We start from the raw sequence: 19,340 nt of genomic DNA on the forward strand, positions 1-19,340 counted from the left end.
TGACCAGGCCATTGATTTTTTAATTACTTTGATAATAGGTTATCATCTTGATTAATGTGTATTAATTAGTATTTTACTGCCTTTTCCTCAAAAAAAAAAAATATATATATATATATATATATTTTTTTTTTATTACCTAAAAAAGTTAGTATTTTATTGAAGAGAAATGGTATGTCTACAACATTTTTACAACAAATTCTAAGTGGCAGGTTGTTACTGGTTGTTATTATTAAGGCAAAAAAGTAATCTTAGTGTTAGTTTCAAATTTGAACTAATAACAACTAACTACCTGTGATTTGTTGTAAAAATATTGTAAAATTATTGTAGACATAATATTTCTCTTTATTAAATCTCTTTATGCGTGAAGAAGAACAACACGCACTTGAGGTAGTGCTTCTAAAATACGGTACAAGACAAAAGACAGTTTTTTGGACTGAGGATTCCCAAAGGAAAGTTTTATATTCATCATTTTGATAAATTGGTGCACGTTGCACAAGCATCTATGTAGTAGTGTATCAAATAGTTGTATTTTCCCGATCACTACAAAGTATCAGAATTAGTTCAAGAAAAGGAAAGTCACTATCTTGTCGATACACAGCTTAACTCACATTTGATTGATCGAGTTGTGTCTTGACAAATTTTCAATAGAGTCTTGATTGATTAAGTTTCATGAGTCTAAATCTTTAATCAAGCCTGTTAAGTTGACTCGGAACTTGAAATTCAAACCTTACTTGCAAAAGTATGTAAGGGATCATTATAGTTTATTGAAAACAAAAATCCCCCTCATGCATTTAGGGTTTCTTCACCTACTTTCTCAATTCACCATCATCTTGAAGACATTAAGGGTCTGTGTAGTTGGGGAGATTTTAAGGATGATGGAAAATGGGAGAGAGAAAAGTGAAGAGAAAATTGATTTTGTGGGTATGTGATTAGTGAGAAGAGACAAGCGTGAATTGGTGGGGCCTGAGTGTTTTCTCATCGAACTCACCAAAATGCTATCTCCCCAATTTGGGGTTTGGGGAGAAAATAGAGGAGTGGGGGGAGAAATGTAATTGTAGTCAAATGACAAAACTACTGCTCCTTCTCATGTGCCAATTGTTTTTGTTGTTGTTTTTCTTTCTCCTGGGCGTGATATAACTCTGAACTCTCTCACTTCTTCTTCTTCTTCTTCTTCCTTCTTTTCTTTTTTTTTTCGTATTTTTGGTTTGGTCAATACATTAGGGCATTTTGCTCTTCTTCTTCTTCTTTTTCCTTGAGTTTAATTAGATGTGATTTTTTTTTTCCTGGGCATGATTTTTTCATTTTAATAAACTTGGGTGATTGTCTTTTTTTTTCCCAGTTTGTAATTTGCTTTTTTTAATTGGGTATCATTTATTAATAAGGGCATATGAATAAATTTATACAAAATCATTTTTCTTGGTTGAGGTAAGTTTTAAGTTCCAACCAATTCTTGGTTCTTAAGGCTCTCTGTGCACAAAGCCACGGTTGAGGCTAACAAAAGCGACACTTTTAAAGATGGTAAATTCCTCTCTATTTCTCTTTTCTGTTAATTCTTTATGGGCTTATTATGTTAATTCCATAAAGGTTTTTTTTTTTTTTTAATATAAATATTTTCTTCTATCAATCTCTGTGTGTCCTAGGTTCCTACCTCTTTGTTGGGTGGCTCACTTAAGGGTCAAGAGCAAGGAAGTCGATACCGTACCGGCCGGTACGTACCGTACCGGTTGCATACCGGTATCGAAACATTAAGGTTTCGTACCGGTTTAAATATCGGCCGTACCGGCCATGTACCGGCCATACCGGCCAATTTCGGGCAATACCGGCCGGTACCGGGCGAACCGGCCGGTACAGAAAAAAGTTTTTTTTTTTTGTTTTTTTTTTTTTAAGTTTTGTAATTTTTGAATTTTTGTTAGGGTAGAATGATAAATTATTTGCATTAACTTATTAGTATTATTTGTTTTCTTAGTATGCAATAGTAACTTTTAAGCTTTTTATTTTTTATATTGTGTGTTTTTTTTTTCTTTTAATTAATACTAAATCTAAAATTATGAATAATTAGTTTTGAATTGAGGAAATAGTTTACGGTAAACTTTTATATTTATTATAATATATATACACACACATACATATATATATATATATATTTATTTATTTATTTATTTAAAAATATAAAAAATAGCGANAAATTCTAACGTGTTATGTGAGTTTTTTTTTTTTTTGAAACCTAAAGTGAGTCTTTTTTTTTTTTTTAATTCTAACGTGGGGTATCTCAAAAAATTATAATTAATTTTTAATCTTCAATTTTATATTATATATAGATAATAATAATGATGTGATAAGTTTTGGAGAGGCCAACAAAATATATCTAATAGAGTTTTACTTAAACTAAACTATTGTAACACTAATAAATATAAGAAGATATAAACCTAGAATAAAAAGAATCTAAAATAAAAAGAAAAAGAAAATAATGGTGACGTGGAAAATTGTGGGAGCTTTAAAGGCTTCAGTTTTATATATATATATATATATATATATATATATATTATATATATATATATAGATATAGATATAGATATAGATAATAATAATAATAATAATAAATATAGATGATGATTTTTGTGATAAGTTGTTGTAGGATAGAATTTACAATTTAATTTTTGTAATTATTTAATTTCGGTATTTTTAGGCAAAAAACATTATTTTAGGTCTAGGTGATTTATTTCCTTATTTTTAGGTTCTTTTAATGTTTTTTAGGTCAAATTTGGTTCCTATTATGGTTAGCTATTAATTAGGGCTTATTTTAGAATATATTTTCTTCTCCATCAAGTTTTATGGAGCCCTTAAATAGGCCTCCAAGTTTGTACACGTTTTTCAATATTATTGATATTAATAAAAATTCAAACTTTTGTCTATTGTTTTTCTGGTGGATTCTATATAAGATATAAAACCTAAAATAAAAAGAATCTAAAATAAAAAGAAAAAAAAAATAGTGATGATGTGGAAAATTGTGAGAGTTTCAGAAGCTTCGGTTTTATATATATATATATATATATATATATAGATAATAATAATAATAATACTATAAGAAGTTCTTAAAGATGTCAAGGTATCAAATTCAAGTTTTGTATGGTTTGGCATCTATTTCAAATATTTAATTACATAAGTAATTAAACAAACAAACATTTCTGTTATACAAAATTGTAACGGAAAAATACTGCACAAACATAATATTCGAAGGTGATTGATACGTGTAACATACTAACCATCTTTAACAAAATATATATAGAACATGAATCCCATAAAATTTTAATTGGTTAAAATAATCACTAAAAATATATGTATAAAACTTGATAATAAAGAAATAGAATAATCACTAATTTTAGGAAGAAAAACTTACGGTAAGTTGAGAAGACAACACAAAACCTTTTAAGTTTGAAGAATAATAGAAGTACAACTTCTTTTTGAAATTGGGTAGAGACTCATATTGATAACGTGTTATGAAATAAGAGAAATAGATAAAACTCTTGTATTCAAGTAGTCATCAACAATCTTAAGTTGATTTCTCTTAAATCAGTACATTTACAGTAAAGTAATCACACACACACACACACACACTATATATATATAACCTTAGGATGCTTGTAGAGTAGGTTATAATAATGAGCACAATTATGGATATACATCTCCTTTATAAACTTTACATATTCTATGCTTTACACATTCCAAGTAACCCTTTCATTGCCTAGACTTTTCACATTCCAATTTTTTTAACAAGTGATTTATTTAATTTTTTTTCGATTTATTAATTTTAATTCTATAGTTTTCTCACTTTTTTTTTTTTTTGAGGGTCTATAGTTTTCTCACTTAATAACTCATTGAGCGTAAAAAACTTAAGAAAAATAAATTGGACTCCTTGATTTTTGAATTAAAAGTTTTCTTTTAATATCTTTAGCACGTGTTATCCTCTATTTTGTTCAACAATTTGGTATCAAAGCTTCCACTAGTTTAACAGGATATCTAGATTCTTCTAGCAAAAGGGCAGACAAAGTATCACCAGTATATCGCCTTTTAGCTAGCCTGTCTCTAGTTGGTAATTTGCTTTTAATTGCCAACCATCCTATGAAACTATGTCTAGGAATAGCTAGCTGAAACCAAAGATTCTTCCACCACTCCACCTCCAACTCTTTTTACTCTAATTTCATTATAGGGCAGCACAAGAGTAGTAGCCAGAGCTTGTTGTCAAAAGGGTAACCAAGTCATCTGACTTGGTAGGCTTCCAAATCCAAACTTTGTCCCTCATACTTTTGCTTCAAGCTTGCTGGCTGCATCATAAATCACCATATATCCAAATTCTAATGGGATGCCAATTGTCATGCCATAAGAATATGGTCTTCTCAATCCCCTACTTCAAATTTAATGATGCTCATAGCCAGATCCCTTAATTTTCGGATGGCTCTCCAACCCAAGTGCACACTTATGGGACTTTTAACAGTCCATGGACACTAATTATCACTAAAATATTTATACTTTCGACTCTTGACCAAGGGAGTCAATACCGTACCGGAGGCTGTACCAGTTTGCCCAGCGGTACGGTATATTTCGGATACCGGTCAATACCGTTGTACCGTTTCGGGTTTATCGCTATTTTTTATTTTTTAAATAAATAAATAAATAAATATATATATATATATATGTATGTGTGTGTATATATATATAATAAATATAAAAGTTTACCGTAAACTATTTCCTCAATTCAAAACTAATTATTCATAATTTTAGATTTAGTATTAATTAAAAGAAAAAAAAAACACACAATATAAAAATAAAAAGCTTAAAAGTTACTATTGCATACTAAGAAAACAAATAATACTAATAAGTTAATGCAAATAATTTATCATTCTACCCTAACAAAAATTCAAAAATTACAAAACTTAAAAAAAAAAAACAAAAAAAAAAAAACTTAAAAAAAAAAAAAAAAAAAAAGACTCACCAAAAAAAAAAAAAAAACTTTAGGATTAAGAAAAAAAGAGAGAGACTCCTGGTAGGACTCTCTCTTCTCTTCTTAAAACCCTAGCAATTACCATCTCAAAACCATAAATTCAACTTCACTTTGAGATTAAAAAAATAAGAAGGAGAGACACTCACGTAAAAAAAAAAAAAAAAAAATGTAGGTTTTGTCTTTTTTATTTGCTTTAATATGTGCCTGAAATTTTCATTCTATCTTATTGTTTTATTATGTTTAGAATTGATTTTATTCTAAGTATTTGGGTTAATCTCTATATTTTGATAGTATTTTTATGGGTTTTGGTTTTTGGGTTGAAATTCTAATAATTATTTTATATTGTATATGGCAGATGAAGCATCTCTATTTTTTGGAGAAAAATCAAAACTGCAACCTATGTCTTCCAGCCTAAGGTGTGGTAAATTTTTATATGTTCTTGCTTTATTGAGAATTTTTATTTGGGTTCATGTGATTTTTTGTTTTTTTATTAAAGTTTTGATTTTTGGTTGATTAATTATTTGTTTGGATTAATTTCAATTAATTATTTGTTTGGATTCAACGTAAAAGATAATGGAATTAGGTGTTATAAATTTGATAATGTTCCATGTTTTGAATTGTTTATATTGTTAAGACTCCTGGTAGGACCCTCTCTTCTCTCCTTAAAACCTTAGCAATTACCATCTCAAAACCCTAAACTTAACTTCACTTTAAAATTAAAAAAATAAGAAGGAGAGAGACTCACGTAAAAAAAAAAAAAAAAAAAAACATAGGTTTTGTCTTTTTTATTTGCTTTTATATGTGCCTGAAATTTTCATTCTATCTTATTGTTTTGTTATGTTTAGAATTTATTTTCTTCTAAGTATTTGGGTTAATCTCTATATTTTGATAGTGTTTTTCTGGGTTTGGTTTTTGGGTTGAAATTTCTAATAATTATTTTATATTGTATATGGCAGATGAAGCATCTCTATTTTTTGAAGAAAAATCAAAGCTGCAACCCATGTCTTCCAACCCAAGATGTGGTAAATTTTTATTTAGTATATTATATATGAATTTTTTGAATTTAAAGGGTTTTGTTTGGTTTTGAAGTAGAATTAGGGGATTCTATAAAATTTGGAAGCTTTAAGTTTTGGGGTTTTTGGTATTTGCGTCTTAGTAGGTTGATCTTAATTCTTTACATTATATGTTTTTGCTTTATTGAGAATTTTTATTTGGGTTCATGTGATTTTTTGATTTCTTAATTAAAGATTTGATTTTTGGTTGATTAATTATTTGTTTGGATTAATTTCAATTAATTATTTGTTTGGATTCAACGTAAAAGATAATGGAATTTTGTGTTATAAATTTTATAATGTTCCATGTTTTGAATTGTTTATATTGTTATTACTACGACTAAATAAGATTTGTTTTTATTTTTGTAGTTTATATCAGTTTTGAGTGTGTGTATATATATAACTTTTGGAAATTTTGCTTTATTAATTTAAGAATTGTAAATTACTTTGTAGGTTTCAGTGCAGTGAGACACTGATAATATAAGCATATATATATATATATATAGTATTAACATTTTATAAAAATCTTTCTTACAACCCAATAACATTCTACGTTAGACAACACTTCTAAACTATAAAAAAGCATAGAAGTTAAATATTTATTCCCATTGTATTTTATTTAATTATGACAGATCTTTTTTTTTTTAAACGCTAACTAGCAAAATGTCAATAATATGCATATTATTAACCCAATTTTCTATTTCTAAATTTCTTAGATTTTATTATATCAATATTTTTTTCTTTTAAATTCTTGGTGGGCCAATCAGTCTCCAACTAATTCTTTTACCTTAACATGATGTTGGGTAATTGTCCTTTTATTTAACTATCCTGTGCATCGCACGAGTTAGCGACTAGTTTTATAAATACTAGTTAGACAAACTAAAATAGAGAATTTCAGGATTAAAAATTTAAATATATTTTTTATTTATTTCAAATAAATTTTTATTTATTTTATTAGTAAATACTGTATTTTATATTTTCAGAATATAAAAATATTATATATAAATTTGGAAAAATTTTAATATATATTTAATTATTCTTATTTGTAAATAGATCCATGTATGTACATGCAAGCATGACTTAAGCTAGTATTACGGAATAGTGTGGGCCAATACTATTTATTTAAGGTCTGGGCATAATTGGGCTAAACCCAGGACATTATATTCTCACTCATAGCCCAACCTAACTTTAAATTCAGCCCAATTAAATAAAACATAAGAAAAGAAAGAAAAATAGAAAATCAGTTGTCACGTTCACCGCCCCCGAAATTGTAAATACTGCGTGTTTGGTTAACGAGAAAACAGAGAGAAAAACTTGAACCCAGAAGGTAAATCTCTCAATTTGCGGTCTTGTTGGTATCTCTGTGCACACAGCCAATCCTGAGGCCAACAAAAGAGACCATTTTACACAAGATAAATCTCTCTCTCTCTCTCTCTCTCTCTCTCTCCCTCTCTTAAAGTCTCTATTTTTATTTTTTAATGATTTCTTCTCTCTTTATGTGTTTTGTTTTAGTGAGAATCTTGATTGACTTTGAGACTAGTGAATACACACAAATTGACTTTGAGACTAGTGAATACACACAAATTCGAAGTTTCTCATTCTGAGTGTCACAAATTTTGCAACATTAACTTCGTGTCTTTAGATCTCTTATCGTTTGAGACCTCTAAAACAAAACAGACCTTCCAATTTGAGGTCTCGTTCGAGACCTCTAAAACTTGAGCCCAGTGTTAAGTTCCATTCATTGGGTTTGGTTCTATGTATAGTCTTCAAACGCAGCATTATCAATACGTTTTGAATTTAAAAGTTTTGTTCTTTGTGCTTGAAGATTATCATCTTTATTCATTGTTTATGTTTTGTTATTTATATCAGGGAGTTTTGTAATCAAAATGTAAAGCTGTATGTATGACTCTGAATTTGTTGTTTAATTTTTTTGAAATGGGTTATTGATGTTGAGCTTATGTATCGGCTTAATTGTGTGATTGGTTTTTATTTTTGGGTCTGAGAGATTGTTTTTTATTCAATAATTATCTCAAAAAACTGCAAAGGGTTTCTCATATTATAGCATTGAAATAAAAAGACAACCTTTTCCTTTGATATGTTCTGAGTGATCTTTTGGAAACACAGAGATTTGAGTGTTACGTTAGGTACATTGGCACTTGGCAGTTTAAACATAAGAGAATTCATACAAACTTGGATTAAAAAAATTGGACTAATTTAGCTAGGATGTGGTTTTGTTTAGTTGAGTTGTGTGATTTAGAGGTCTCACAACACCTCAGGAATTGATTTTTATTGTGCTTGCTGTGCTTTTCACACAACTACTTTTTTTTTTTTTTTGGTTGAATATGGAATATGCAAAAGTTGAGAATTTTTAGAGTGTTTGACTATTGGAAGGTAATGGTTTTATGACAATTGAGTAATGATGTTTTCCATTTCTTCTCTCTTTTTAATTGGTAAATTTAGGACTCACCATTGGGTTAGAACTCATTGTCAGTGTTTTTCTGCTTTCAAGTAGGAAAGATGACCCTTGACTAGGTGCATTTAACTTTAGGGACTTTAGAACTTCCATCAACAACTCTTATGCTACAAGAGCAGTGAAACACTGTTGTTCCAAGATGATTAGTTCTCAACAAGAGAAGGGGTGTTCTTCTTAATTTGAGTTTTTATTGTAACATTATCTTTGAAATACACCTTTACAGTTTAATCCAAAAATTGATGGGATTAGTACTGTATAAGGGCACAGGACAAAAATTGTTCCTATTTATAAATGACTCTTGCTGCTGTATGACCTTTGCTTCCCCTTTTTAAAAAAAAATTGGTTTGCATTTAATTCAAATTTATATGAATTTTATAATAACTATCTTTTTGTTTCATATCACAAGCAATGGTAGGAAATGTAATTTTTTTTTTTTAGGTCTGTTTGTTGTTGTTGGAATATAAGTCTACTATTTTGGATCATCTAATTCCAGATGCAAATCTACAGGATAACTAATTTAATTAAGATTTATCATAATGTCTTTTTTTTTTCTTTTTCCCATCGTTAATGTGAATTCTGCTCTAGCATACTGCTATTTTAGCAGGTTGTTGTTCAACAGTTAAGGACAATGATTTAGTTTGTGTTCTTTAGTTGCTAAAAGTGCAAAATAGAAGGGTTTTTTTTTTCCTAAAACCTTGGATGATATAACAAATGGCTAGGAAAGATTAGTTAGATTTTTCTTTGATAGAAGGTCACTTAAAATTGCAGAAGATGGACTGCTAGGGCTTGGTGGCCAATTTTTTACCATTAATAAAAGAAGACGTATCTTGCATTCTAGCCGAATGCAGTCTGCTTCTGAAATATGCCATTCCACTTTGGTAAGTTTTCTTTCATATCTCCAACTTCGTGTAATCTATGTTTTCTATGTCTCACACTATGGTAGATTAGTATCAAGTATGTGTTCAACGTAAAATCTACAAATTTTACGTTTGTTAGAATGTGAAAATAGTTACCTTTATATCATGATTTGGCATTTTCTAACATACGTCAGTGATGCTTTGACCTTTTGCATGAAGGTAATGCCCCTTACAGCCCTTTTGGGGTGAGCCAAAGTTTCAGAGCTTTCTAGGGATAATTATGTGCTTAAAATTTTCAATTTTAGTCTCACTTAAGAGTTGTCTTAGAATCAGATACTAACCCGCTGGTATGGAAATTTTCTGAACACAATCTCTTTGATACTTTCAATGGTAGACTAGGAAGCACGGGTGTGGATTCGGGTTTGGGTGTGGGTGTGGTGCGACTACATGGCAATTTTTGAAAAAGTAAGATACAGGTGTGGCGGGATACATTTATTAATAAATTATTAAATATATTTTCTATATATTGCTAAGCATATTTTTTCAATAGGTATAAAGATATAAGTTTTTCTCATCTAAAATTAAAAAATAATTAAAAAAATCTTGAAAAAAAAAGTCTAGACTTAATTGAGCTCAAGCTTTCTCAAACAAAAAGGGGAAAAAAAGGGACTCAACCCAACTTGAAACTCAGCCTTTACAAGGTCAATATCCCAATAAGATAAAAGTATTAAAAAATAAAATATCATCCTCTCATTTCTAGTTTGGTTAACGAGAAAAACGAACCCAAAAATTCGTTTGTTACATTTTTCTCATCCTTTCAAGTATTGGGATTTGTTTTTGTTGAGGTGAGTTTTAAGTTCCAACCAATTCCTGGTTCTTAGGGCTCTCTGTGCATAGAGCCACGGCTGAGGCCAACAAAAGTGATGCTTTTAAAGAAGGTAAATTTCTCTGTTCTTTTAAATGCTTTATGGACTTATTATGTTAATTCCATGAAGGTTGTTTAAAAAAATATTTTCTTCTCTCTCTATCACTGTGTACTAGGTTCCTGGGTTTTTGGGTTGGCTCACTTAAGGGTCAAGGGTAGAAAGTAATAACTATTTCAGTGATAATGTTGAGAACATAACAATTTAATTATTAATGTAATGTGTCATTTCAATTGTCATGTACACATCTATGGAATCTTGCCAAAAAAGATAATTAAGACTTTAGAGAAAGCTTGCCAAAAATATTATAATTACAATTTAATTACAGACGTATTTCAACCATATCTTTTTGGTCATGCCAAAGCACTAGTAAAGGGGTCATCAAAGTATCCTGGGAAAATGTTTACCTTCCCAAGAGAGAAGAATGATTGGAACTTGGTCCATTCCAACCTGCTGAAAGGCAGGTGTCTATGGACTGTTAAAGTCCCACAAGTGTGCACCTGGATTGGAGAGCCATCCTAAAATTAAGGGATCTGGCTATCAGCTTCATTAAATTTGAAGTAGGGGATGGGAAGACCATATTCTTATGGCATGACAATTGGCATCCCATTGGTACCCTTTCATTAGAATTTGGATATAGGGTGATTTATGAAGCAGCCAGCAAGCCTGAAGCAAAAGTAGAGTCTGTTTTGAGGGACAAAGTTTGGATTTGGAAGCCTGCCAAAGTCAGCTACATCTTGTGAGTCTCAAATATAAAGACGCAGCAAAGTGGACAATAACAAGCTCTGGCTGCTACTCTTGTGCTGCCGCCTATAATGAAATTAGAGTAAAAGAGTTGGAGGTGGAGGTGGATTGGTGGAAGTTTCTTGGTTTCAGTTAGCTATTCCTAGACATACTTTCATAGGATGGTTGGCAATTAAAAACAAATTAATAATGAGAGACAGGCTATCTAAATAGGGATATACTAGTGATACTTTGTGTGTATTCTGTAGGAGCTGCATTGAGAGCAAAGACCACCTATTCTTTGCCTGCAATTTTGCTAGAAGAATCTGGATTGTCTGTTGAACTAGTGGAAGCTCTGATACCAGATTGTTTAACAAAACAGAGGACAACACATGCTAAAGATATTAACAGAAAACTTTTATTTCAAAATATTGACAAGTTGACAATATACTATGCAAGACACAAGTCACTTAGACACACACTGAAACTTTATTTTTACCTTTGCACTTCTCCACCAGTTGACCTTTTACAAGACACACATGACACATCAACTTACATAAATATCCCTGCACCTCACTTCTTTAGACACCTACTGACACTAGAAGACTTTGCCTTCAAACTTTTCTTCACACCACTCTACTCACTCTTGGTGCTTATGACACACTCAAGTGGAACCCCTTGGTTCCTATTTATAGTTTGTGTAAGTCGCGACATTGAATCTTATAGGCCATTATTTTATTGACAGTAAGTTCACTAAGCTTTTCTGTTACAAATGGGGAATGAATTCTGCAGAAATCCTTAATTAAGCCTCGACTAAACTCTATGCAATGTCAAATATTTGTTTTCCGAAACTTGTAATATGCGTGATATGTGTCTTGGTTTTAACTGTTCTGTTGTCTCTATGTTGTTCATGTAATTCGCTCCCCGGTCCATTGCTATGTATAGCTAGAGTTAGTTGTATAGTTTTGTTTTGTTGTGTAAGATATCGGCCCCTTTTGTGTTGTTGGGACCATTTCCCCGTGTCTTTTTTTTGTCCAAACTTCTGTTGTTTGTGTACCGTTTGGTTTTTCTTAATGAATGTATACTGATTCACCAAAAAATAAAATAAAGATGAACCACACTTGTTAATCCTAAGAAGAAAGAGAGGGACAATGAAACTAGTCAAAACTACTTAATTACTTTATTGTTCAGTTCTTGTTATGTCCATCCCCATGCTTCCCAATTTGTGATACAATAAGTCTAGCGATACAACTTTATTCACAATTGCTAACATGGTCTATTGTGACTAGTGCATAACAAAAGTGGTGTCAGTGGTAGACTTGAGCGAAAGTGATATTGCGCCAATCACAAAGCGGTTGTGAAAAACATTGTCCCTAGCATCATTCATTTGCGATATGTTTATTATCCATGAGATTCCTGTTAATATTGAGAAATTGTGATATTTTCCCATTGGCTCACTAAAAGAAATTGATTGTTTTGTATAATAATCCATTGATTATTATTAATTTTTTTGAGATAAACATTTGATTATCTGCTTGTGTTGGAGGTCAAGCTCAAGAGTTTGATATTGAGCTTGAGTTTGAGCTAGATATTAAGCTTAAACTCGACTTGATGAATGAATCGTGCTCAAGCTTTTAGAATTTTTGACAAGTTCTTTGAAATTATTTGTAGGCTTCGATTGAGCTGGAGTGGGGTTTGAACATGTTATTGTTATTGTCAAGTCGAGCTTGGACATTCACTACTCGACTTGATTTGATTACAGCCTTGGACTAGTTGAAGTTCTACATATATTTCTATCTTTTTTTCCAGTGTTTTCTCAGAGTATGACCAAGACATTTTAAATTTGAGGTTTTGTTATTTGTGCTGGAATATTTTCATATTTTCATCTTTCTTTTTTGTTTATGTTTTGTTGTTTGTTTGGTAATGTATCAGGATGTTTTGTAATCAAAAAGTAAAGCTGTATGACTCTGAATTTGTTGTTTATTTATTTTAAAATGGGTTATTGATGGTGAGCTTATGTATTGGGTTAACTGTGTGATTGGTTTTATTTCTGGATCTTAGAATTATGTGAATTCAGTATCTAGCCTTTCCCATTACAAGTGATGCTATCATAAGATGATACAATAAGCCAAAAGATGTAAAAAAGAAGAAAAATTCATTGTCTTGGTGTTTTTGATCATTTTTAAATCAGATTATTATTAGAAATTCTACAATTCCAGCTTAAGTTCTTTACTAACAATTCAAGAAAATTAGTAACAAAATGGGCTCAATTACCATGCTAAAGAACAAATAAAACAGAATAAACTCATTTCAGGCAGTTCCAATAAAAGGCATCAGAAACATGAGTACCTTCTCTTTAAATTGCACTTCTACTTCTTTGAATTGCACATCTTTTTCTTCTTAAATAGACAAAGCAGCAACTTCGACCTGAACATAAATGTATGGTAGTTATTCCACACATAAAATAGAAGAACATGTCTAAGCTAATCTTGCAAAAGAGCATGACATCTTACATTACAATATTCACCTAATGAATTTTTGTTGTATGCTCGAAGCTTAGAAACAGAGTCCCATAGATGTATTTTGCTTGACAAGAAATCACTTCTATGGCTAAAGATGATGAAAGGAGAAAATGAAAAAAAGATAAAGAGAGATTGTGCAAATGCTTTGGGCAAAAGGAATAGCAATCTGTAGTTTCTCCCTCGATTGCTCTGTTGATTTCTAGTTTCCAAAGGACTACAAATAATGATGTTAAAGTATTCCCTCTGGCTTAGTGTGTGAAAAAATGGCCTCTCTTTTCCTTTCCTTGAATTCTAGTTTCCAAAGGACTACAAATAATGATGTTAAAGTATTCCCTCTGGCTTAGTGTGTGAAAAAATGGCCTCTCTTTTCCTTTCCACTGTAATGGGAGACAAAAAATGGACCTACTGCTTTTGTCTAATCTGCCTTTCAATTGTTTTTTTTTTTACTCTTAAGAAAGTGTGTGAAACATTTTTATCTTTCGGTCACAGTAGAGTGGAACGTTTCCCCATTGTGGGCAGTTATGTACTACTATGAATTCTGCCGATGAGTGTCAACCTTTCTGTGAACTTTTAAAACTATGTTCTCAACCTATCCAATTAAATTTAATTATAACCAATCTTATATCAGTAAATTTCATAAAATTCCTTTACCGTATCAAATGGTGATCCTTTTATATCCATTATTGAAAACAATCAAATTGAAACCTTGATGCTTTGTTTCTTCCCTTTCTAACATATATTTTGAGACCTAATGATGGAGTGATATTAGGTAACTTTTTGATAGGCCAAGAATGTATTGATCATTTGTGATAAATTAACCAATTAATTTAGCCAAGTTAATTAATTAATTCAATTAACATGTAAAACGTGTGGTAGCATAAAAATATCACCAATTAACTAATATGCAATGGAAATTAAATTGACTTTGTTTACGAATGAGGAAAACCTACATGACAAAAACTCCACCGGGTGATTTTAAGGTCACCACTCCCAAGAATCCACTATTATCAAAACAAGTGGTTACAAGTAAATGAATCTCAGTACCTTATACTAACCTACAATTGAACCCTTACCCCAATACCCAATTGGACTTGTTTTGTAATGATAATCTCTCATTTTCAATGCACAGATCCCAGTATGTGCCTAACCAATAGATGAGCGGATCCTAGTACGCGACTTAATCACCAACTTGAGAAAGATGTTGGCTGCAAAGTTCTTTAGTTTATTACACGATGAAGATCACGAAACTCCTTGATCACAAAACCCTAAGGTGTACAAACACAGCAGCTTCTTCAAAAGAAAGATGAATTATGACAATTTCTATCTTCGGTCACAATTTGCATGAACAAAATTTTGCTTCACAATTGCGCAACCTTTTTCGATTCTTAAAATAATCCTTATATATGTTTATAGTTGTGAGAAAAGAAAGCCCAAACATATACACACGGATTAGATGAAAAACAGCTCTAAAAAACTAAATTCCATAAACCTCGACAGATAGGGTATCTATCGAGCTAGCTGTCGAACTTTGTGCTTCAGCAGCTTTTTAAACCTCGATAGATGCTAGCTGTCGAGTTTTAAAATCTAGCACTTCTTCACTTGTTTCTTGGACAAATTTGCATGGTTTTAACACTTGATCTTGAAACCTTATTTCTTGAAGCATTAAACACATCCTAGATCTACTCACTTACAAGTAAAGTGTGTTTTGTCAAAGGATTAGCCAATTCTAAATTGACATAAGTTCCTAACATCAAATCACATATGTCCTAACAATCTCCCCATTTGGCAATCCGTGACAAAACCACAACAAACAAATGAACATATGAGAGAAGTCATAAATCACTAAACTCATATTCACTTGTACGCAAGACTAGGGCTAAGGTTTCAATTAGGTTGTGTGGGTATTAGGGATAAATTTTTCTTACTCAAATATTTAATCAATGTGTGTGAATCATTGTGAGCCACATATCCATTTTTTTAAAAATAAAATGGTTTAGCCTAAGTCTAATACCATGTTAGCACTTGTTGGGCCACATAGGACATAAACAAATGGACATAGACATAAAGATGAAAAGTAAAACATTTTGCAAAATTTAGGGTTGAAATTTTTTTTTTATTAAAGTTAATTAAGGGACATAAATTATATATTACCCATATTATTGTTATTATTGTTATTATTATTATTATTTGAGAAACCAATTACTATTGTATAATTTTAGTTCCATTTTAAATTGGAGACTTTAGGCATAAGGCTAATTGGCCTTGGCCTACAACGAGTATTTTTTAATTTACACGATTATTATAGCAACCATAAAAGTACTTTAATATTAATTTAATTTTTAATAATAATAGAAAAATGCACCTGACGGACACCTATGCCTCGACTTGAAATAGATTATACTTTAGACAATTCCAAGGTTTTTCCGTTTTAAGAGTGAGTTGAAAGTAAGAGATGTTTTTTTCCTTTTTAGAGCGAATTCGATTTAGATCTGACCTGAGCTGACGAAGAAATATGGCTGCAGGTGATTCGATCTATTTCTGTTTGAGGGATTAATATATAGACAAAAAGAGCCACACAGTGCTATTGAAGTGAAACAGAGACATGGGATTTCTCTATCAATTGCTCCAAATTTATAGAAACCAAAGATGTAAAGAAAAATTCCAAAACCAAATAAGACGGCAAGGAATTTTTCATACATAGACAAGCAAAGAAAAGCAAGGTAAATTAAAAGTAAAACCTCTTGATGCTCTCATTTTTCTTTTATTTTTGTTGTTTTAATAATTTTTCTGTGTTAATTAAGGAGCTTCTGAGTCTTTATTCTATATACAAATCTGTCTTTTGGTTTTGAAGTCTGTACATAAACGTCTATAGCTCTGGACTTAATAGTGCTCAACAATGGACATTATGCTCTCACTCCATAGCCTAACCCAACTCGAAATTCATCCCAATTTAGAAGGCCCAGACTCCATTTAAAATATAATAGTACCCGAAAAGAATAAACAGTCATCACCCGACACCGTCCTTGTAAATCCGATTATTTTCCCTGTTTATTCTTTTATGAATAGAATATAGATTTCAGCTTTTAATTTATAATTTTACAATAGATAGATATAGTATATATATAACAACCATATCCACAGTTGAAGAAGAAATCATTACAATGCAAATTAAAACAACCTAAAACTAAAACTAAAGAGAATATAAACCCTAGCAAAGCCACAGATAATTAGAATCTAACAATTATAAGTAGAAAATAACAAAGATTATTGTAGACACAATCAAAATGTAAGATGAGCAAATTAGACCAGACCTGAGCTGAGGAAGAAAATGTGGTCTCACTTGAAAACACCCAGTGGAAACCGTAAACTCCACTCCCTCGTAAGTCGTACCCCTGTGCGTGGATACTACTATTCTTAGAGTAACGTTTTTCCTAACAGTTGTTAGAAAAAACGTAGGACGAAACCTATTTTTTTTAGAGTTTGGCAACACTTAATGCTTTACATATGATCATAGATATGGGTGCAGGTGATTGAATAGTTATAGTTTTGATAAAGGGATAAAGAAGAAAGAACAGCACAATGCTATAGAAAGGAAACGGAGACGTAGAGTTTCTGTATCATTTGGTCCAAATTTATAGAAACCAGAGACGTAAAGAAATTTCAAAACCAAATATGAAGGCAAGGAATTTGTCTTTTACGTAAACAAGCAAAGCAAAGCAAGTTAAAAGTAAAACATTGATGCGTTACTTTTCTTTTCTTTTTGTTCTTTTAATAATTTTTCTGTGTTAAGGAACTTCGGATTCTTTTTTCCATGCACAAATCTGTGTTTTGAAGCCTGTAGATAAACGTTTACCGGTTTACAGCGTTACCAGGCTTACAGTCAAGAGATATTTACTTAAATCTTAATAGTGCTCTCAACAATTGACATTATACCCTCACTCCATAGCCCAACCCAACTCGAAATTCAGCTCAATTACAAGGCCCAGACTTCTTTTAAAATATAGGCAAAAAAAAAAAAAAAAAAAAAAAAATGTAATTTACACCACTAACTTTGCTCAAAAATCTTTTGGACATTTAAGTTTGAAGTTGGTCTGATAAAAAAAACATTTTGAAGTCGGTCATTTTAACTTTATTTTAAAATTATATAAGTACTTTAATTTTGAAAATGGTCATTGTAATTTGGTAACTTTTCCCAAAAATTCATTTTAGCCCATCAACTTGAGTGATTTTTGGACAGAATTATTGGACTAAAGTGAATCATCAAAGGGCTAAAATGACTTTTGAGCAAAATTATTCAAATATTTGTAAAGTAATCTGACTAAAATAATCAATTTCAAACTTAAAGAATCAAAATGATTTTTGGACAAAGTTAGTGCCTAAATTGTATTTTAGGCAGTAGGGATTATTCTGCTTAGATTGATGAGAGTCGTTATTCTTAGAATGAATTCATAGTTTTCCAATAAAAATTTTAAAATATATATATAGTACCCAAAAAGTGTAAACAGATTACCGTCCATCTAAAAAAAAAAAGTGATCACCGCCCTTGTAAATCCGATTATTTTTCTTGATTGGTTAGCGAGAAACAGAGAGAAAACAGAGCAAAGGGTTTCTCATATTATAGCATCAAAATAAAACCCCGCCTTTTCCAATGTTATGTTCTGAGCGATCCTTTAGAAACACAGAAACATGACTTATGAGTGTTTTAATTTTTTGGATAGAGTTTTAACCTATGACGACTGTGATTTTTGATCTTTGTCATTAGACCAAATCACCAATCGGTTTTTGGTGCAATCAAGAATTCAACCTCAGATCTTTTATTCAACCATTGGATCTCTTATGAGTGTTATGTTAGGTGAATTGGCACCAGGCAGTTTGTACTTAGGAACATTCATATGAACTTTGGGGCAAAAAAAGTGGACTAATTTAGCTAGGATGTGATATTTTTCAGTTGATTTGTATGATTTACAGCTTTCATGATGTCTTAGGAATTGAATTTTATTGCTTGCTGTGATTTTCACATTATCACTTGGATTTTTGATTGAATGTGGAATGTGCAAAAGTTGAGAGCTTTCAAAGTGTTTGACTATAAGAATGCCATGGTTTTATGACGATGAGTAATGATGTTATTCATTTGTCCTCTCTCTTTTGATTCGAAAGATTACACACGCATCATTGGGTCTTTAACCCACGATTTAATCCAAAGCTTGATGTAATTAATGTATAATGGTGCAGGAAAAATACTGTTCCCTTATTTTTGGTATGCTTTTATTCTAATTTATATGAATTTGATACTACTGATAATTTTTTTCATATAACAAGCAACCTTAGTTAATATAAAATTGTGTTTGTGTGTCTGTTTGGTGTATAACATTTGGAACAAAAGTTTACTATTTTGATCATCTGGTTCAAGATAAATACATTAGATAGCCAATTTTATATTTATCATAATGTCTTTTATGTTTCTTTTTCCTACTGTTAATTTCTTCAGTATTTTAACTCTTAATTTACTTGATAAATTTTATATGTTTCTTGTCATTGCATGAATTCTACTCTAGCATACTGCTATTTTTGCAGGTTGTTGTTCCACAACAATCTAGATGCTGATGTTGACTACAAATACTGCTGCCACCTTGCCTCAGTTACCACTAGATACATGATGACTTTCTTCATGTAATCTAGATGTTTACAATGATTTAGTATGTGTTCTTTGGTTGCTAAAGGTGCAAAACAGAGGGTTCCTTTTTTTTTTTTTTTTAAACCAAAAATTATATAACAAATGATTAGGAAATAT

General features: G+C 30.8%; 1 protein-coding gene and 1 long non-coding RNA gene across 7 annotated transcripts in view; one reads left to right on the forward strand and one right to left on the reverse strand.

Moving 5' to 3' along the window:
* The window catches only part of LOC112036377 (disease resistance protein RPM1-like), a 69,730-nt gene that overhangs the window by 10,503 nt on the left and 39,887 nt on the right, over nt 1-19,340 (reverse strand). For 3 of the 6 annotated variants that reach the window (XM_065760531.1, XM_065760530.1, XM_065760529.1), the window contains one exon: nt 13,377-13,454. The gene's annotated coding sequence lies outside the window, so the exon portion shown is untranslated. Of the gene's footprint in view, nt 1-13,376; nt 13,455-13,540; nt 13,967-16,860; nt 17,137-19,340 lie in introns of those variants that run through there. The other 3 variants (XM_065760534.1, XM_065760533.1, XM_065760532.1) reach the window with 3 other exon arrangements.
* LOC112036417 (uncharacterized) lies at nt 7,291-13,034 on the forward strand. The gene is made up of 3 exons (XR_002885653.2): nt 7,291-7,378; nt 9,293-9,402; nt 12,699-13,034. It is a non-coding gene; the product is annotated as an uncharacterized LOC112036417 (long non-coding RNA).

Source organism: Quercus suber, unplaced genomic scaffold (assembly GCF_002906115.3).
Source record: "Quercus suber isolate HL8 unplaced genomic scaffold, Cork oak 2.0 scaffold_371, whole genome shotgun sequence".
Classification (NCBI taxonomy): domain Eukaryota; kingdom Viridiplantae; phylum Streptophyta; class Magnoliopsida; order Fagales; family Fagaceae; genus Quercus; species Quercus suber.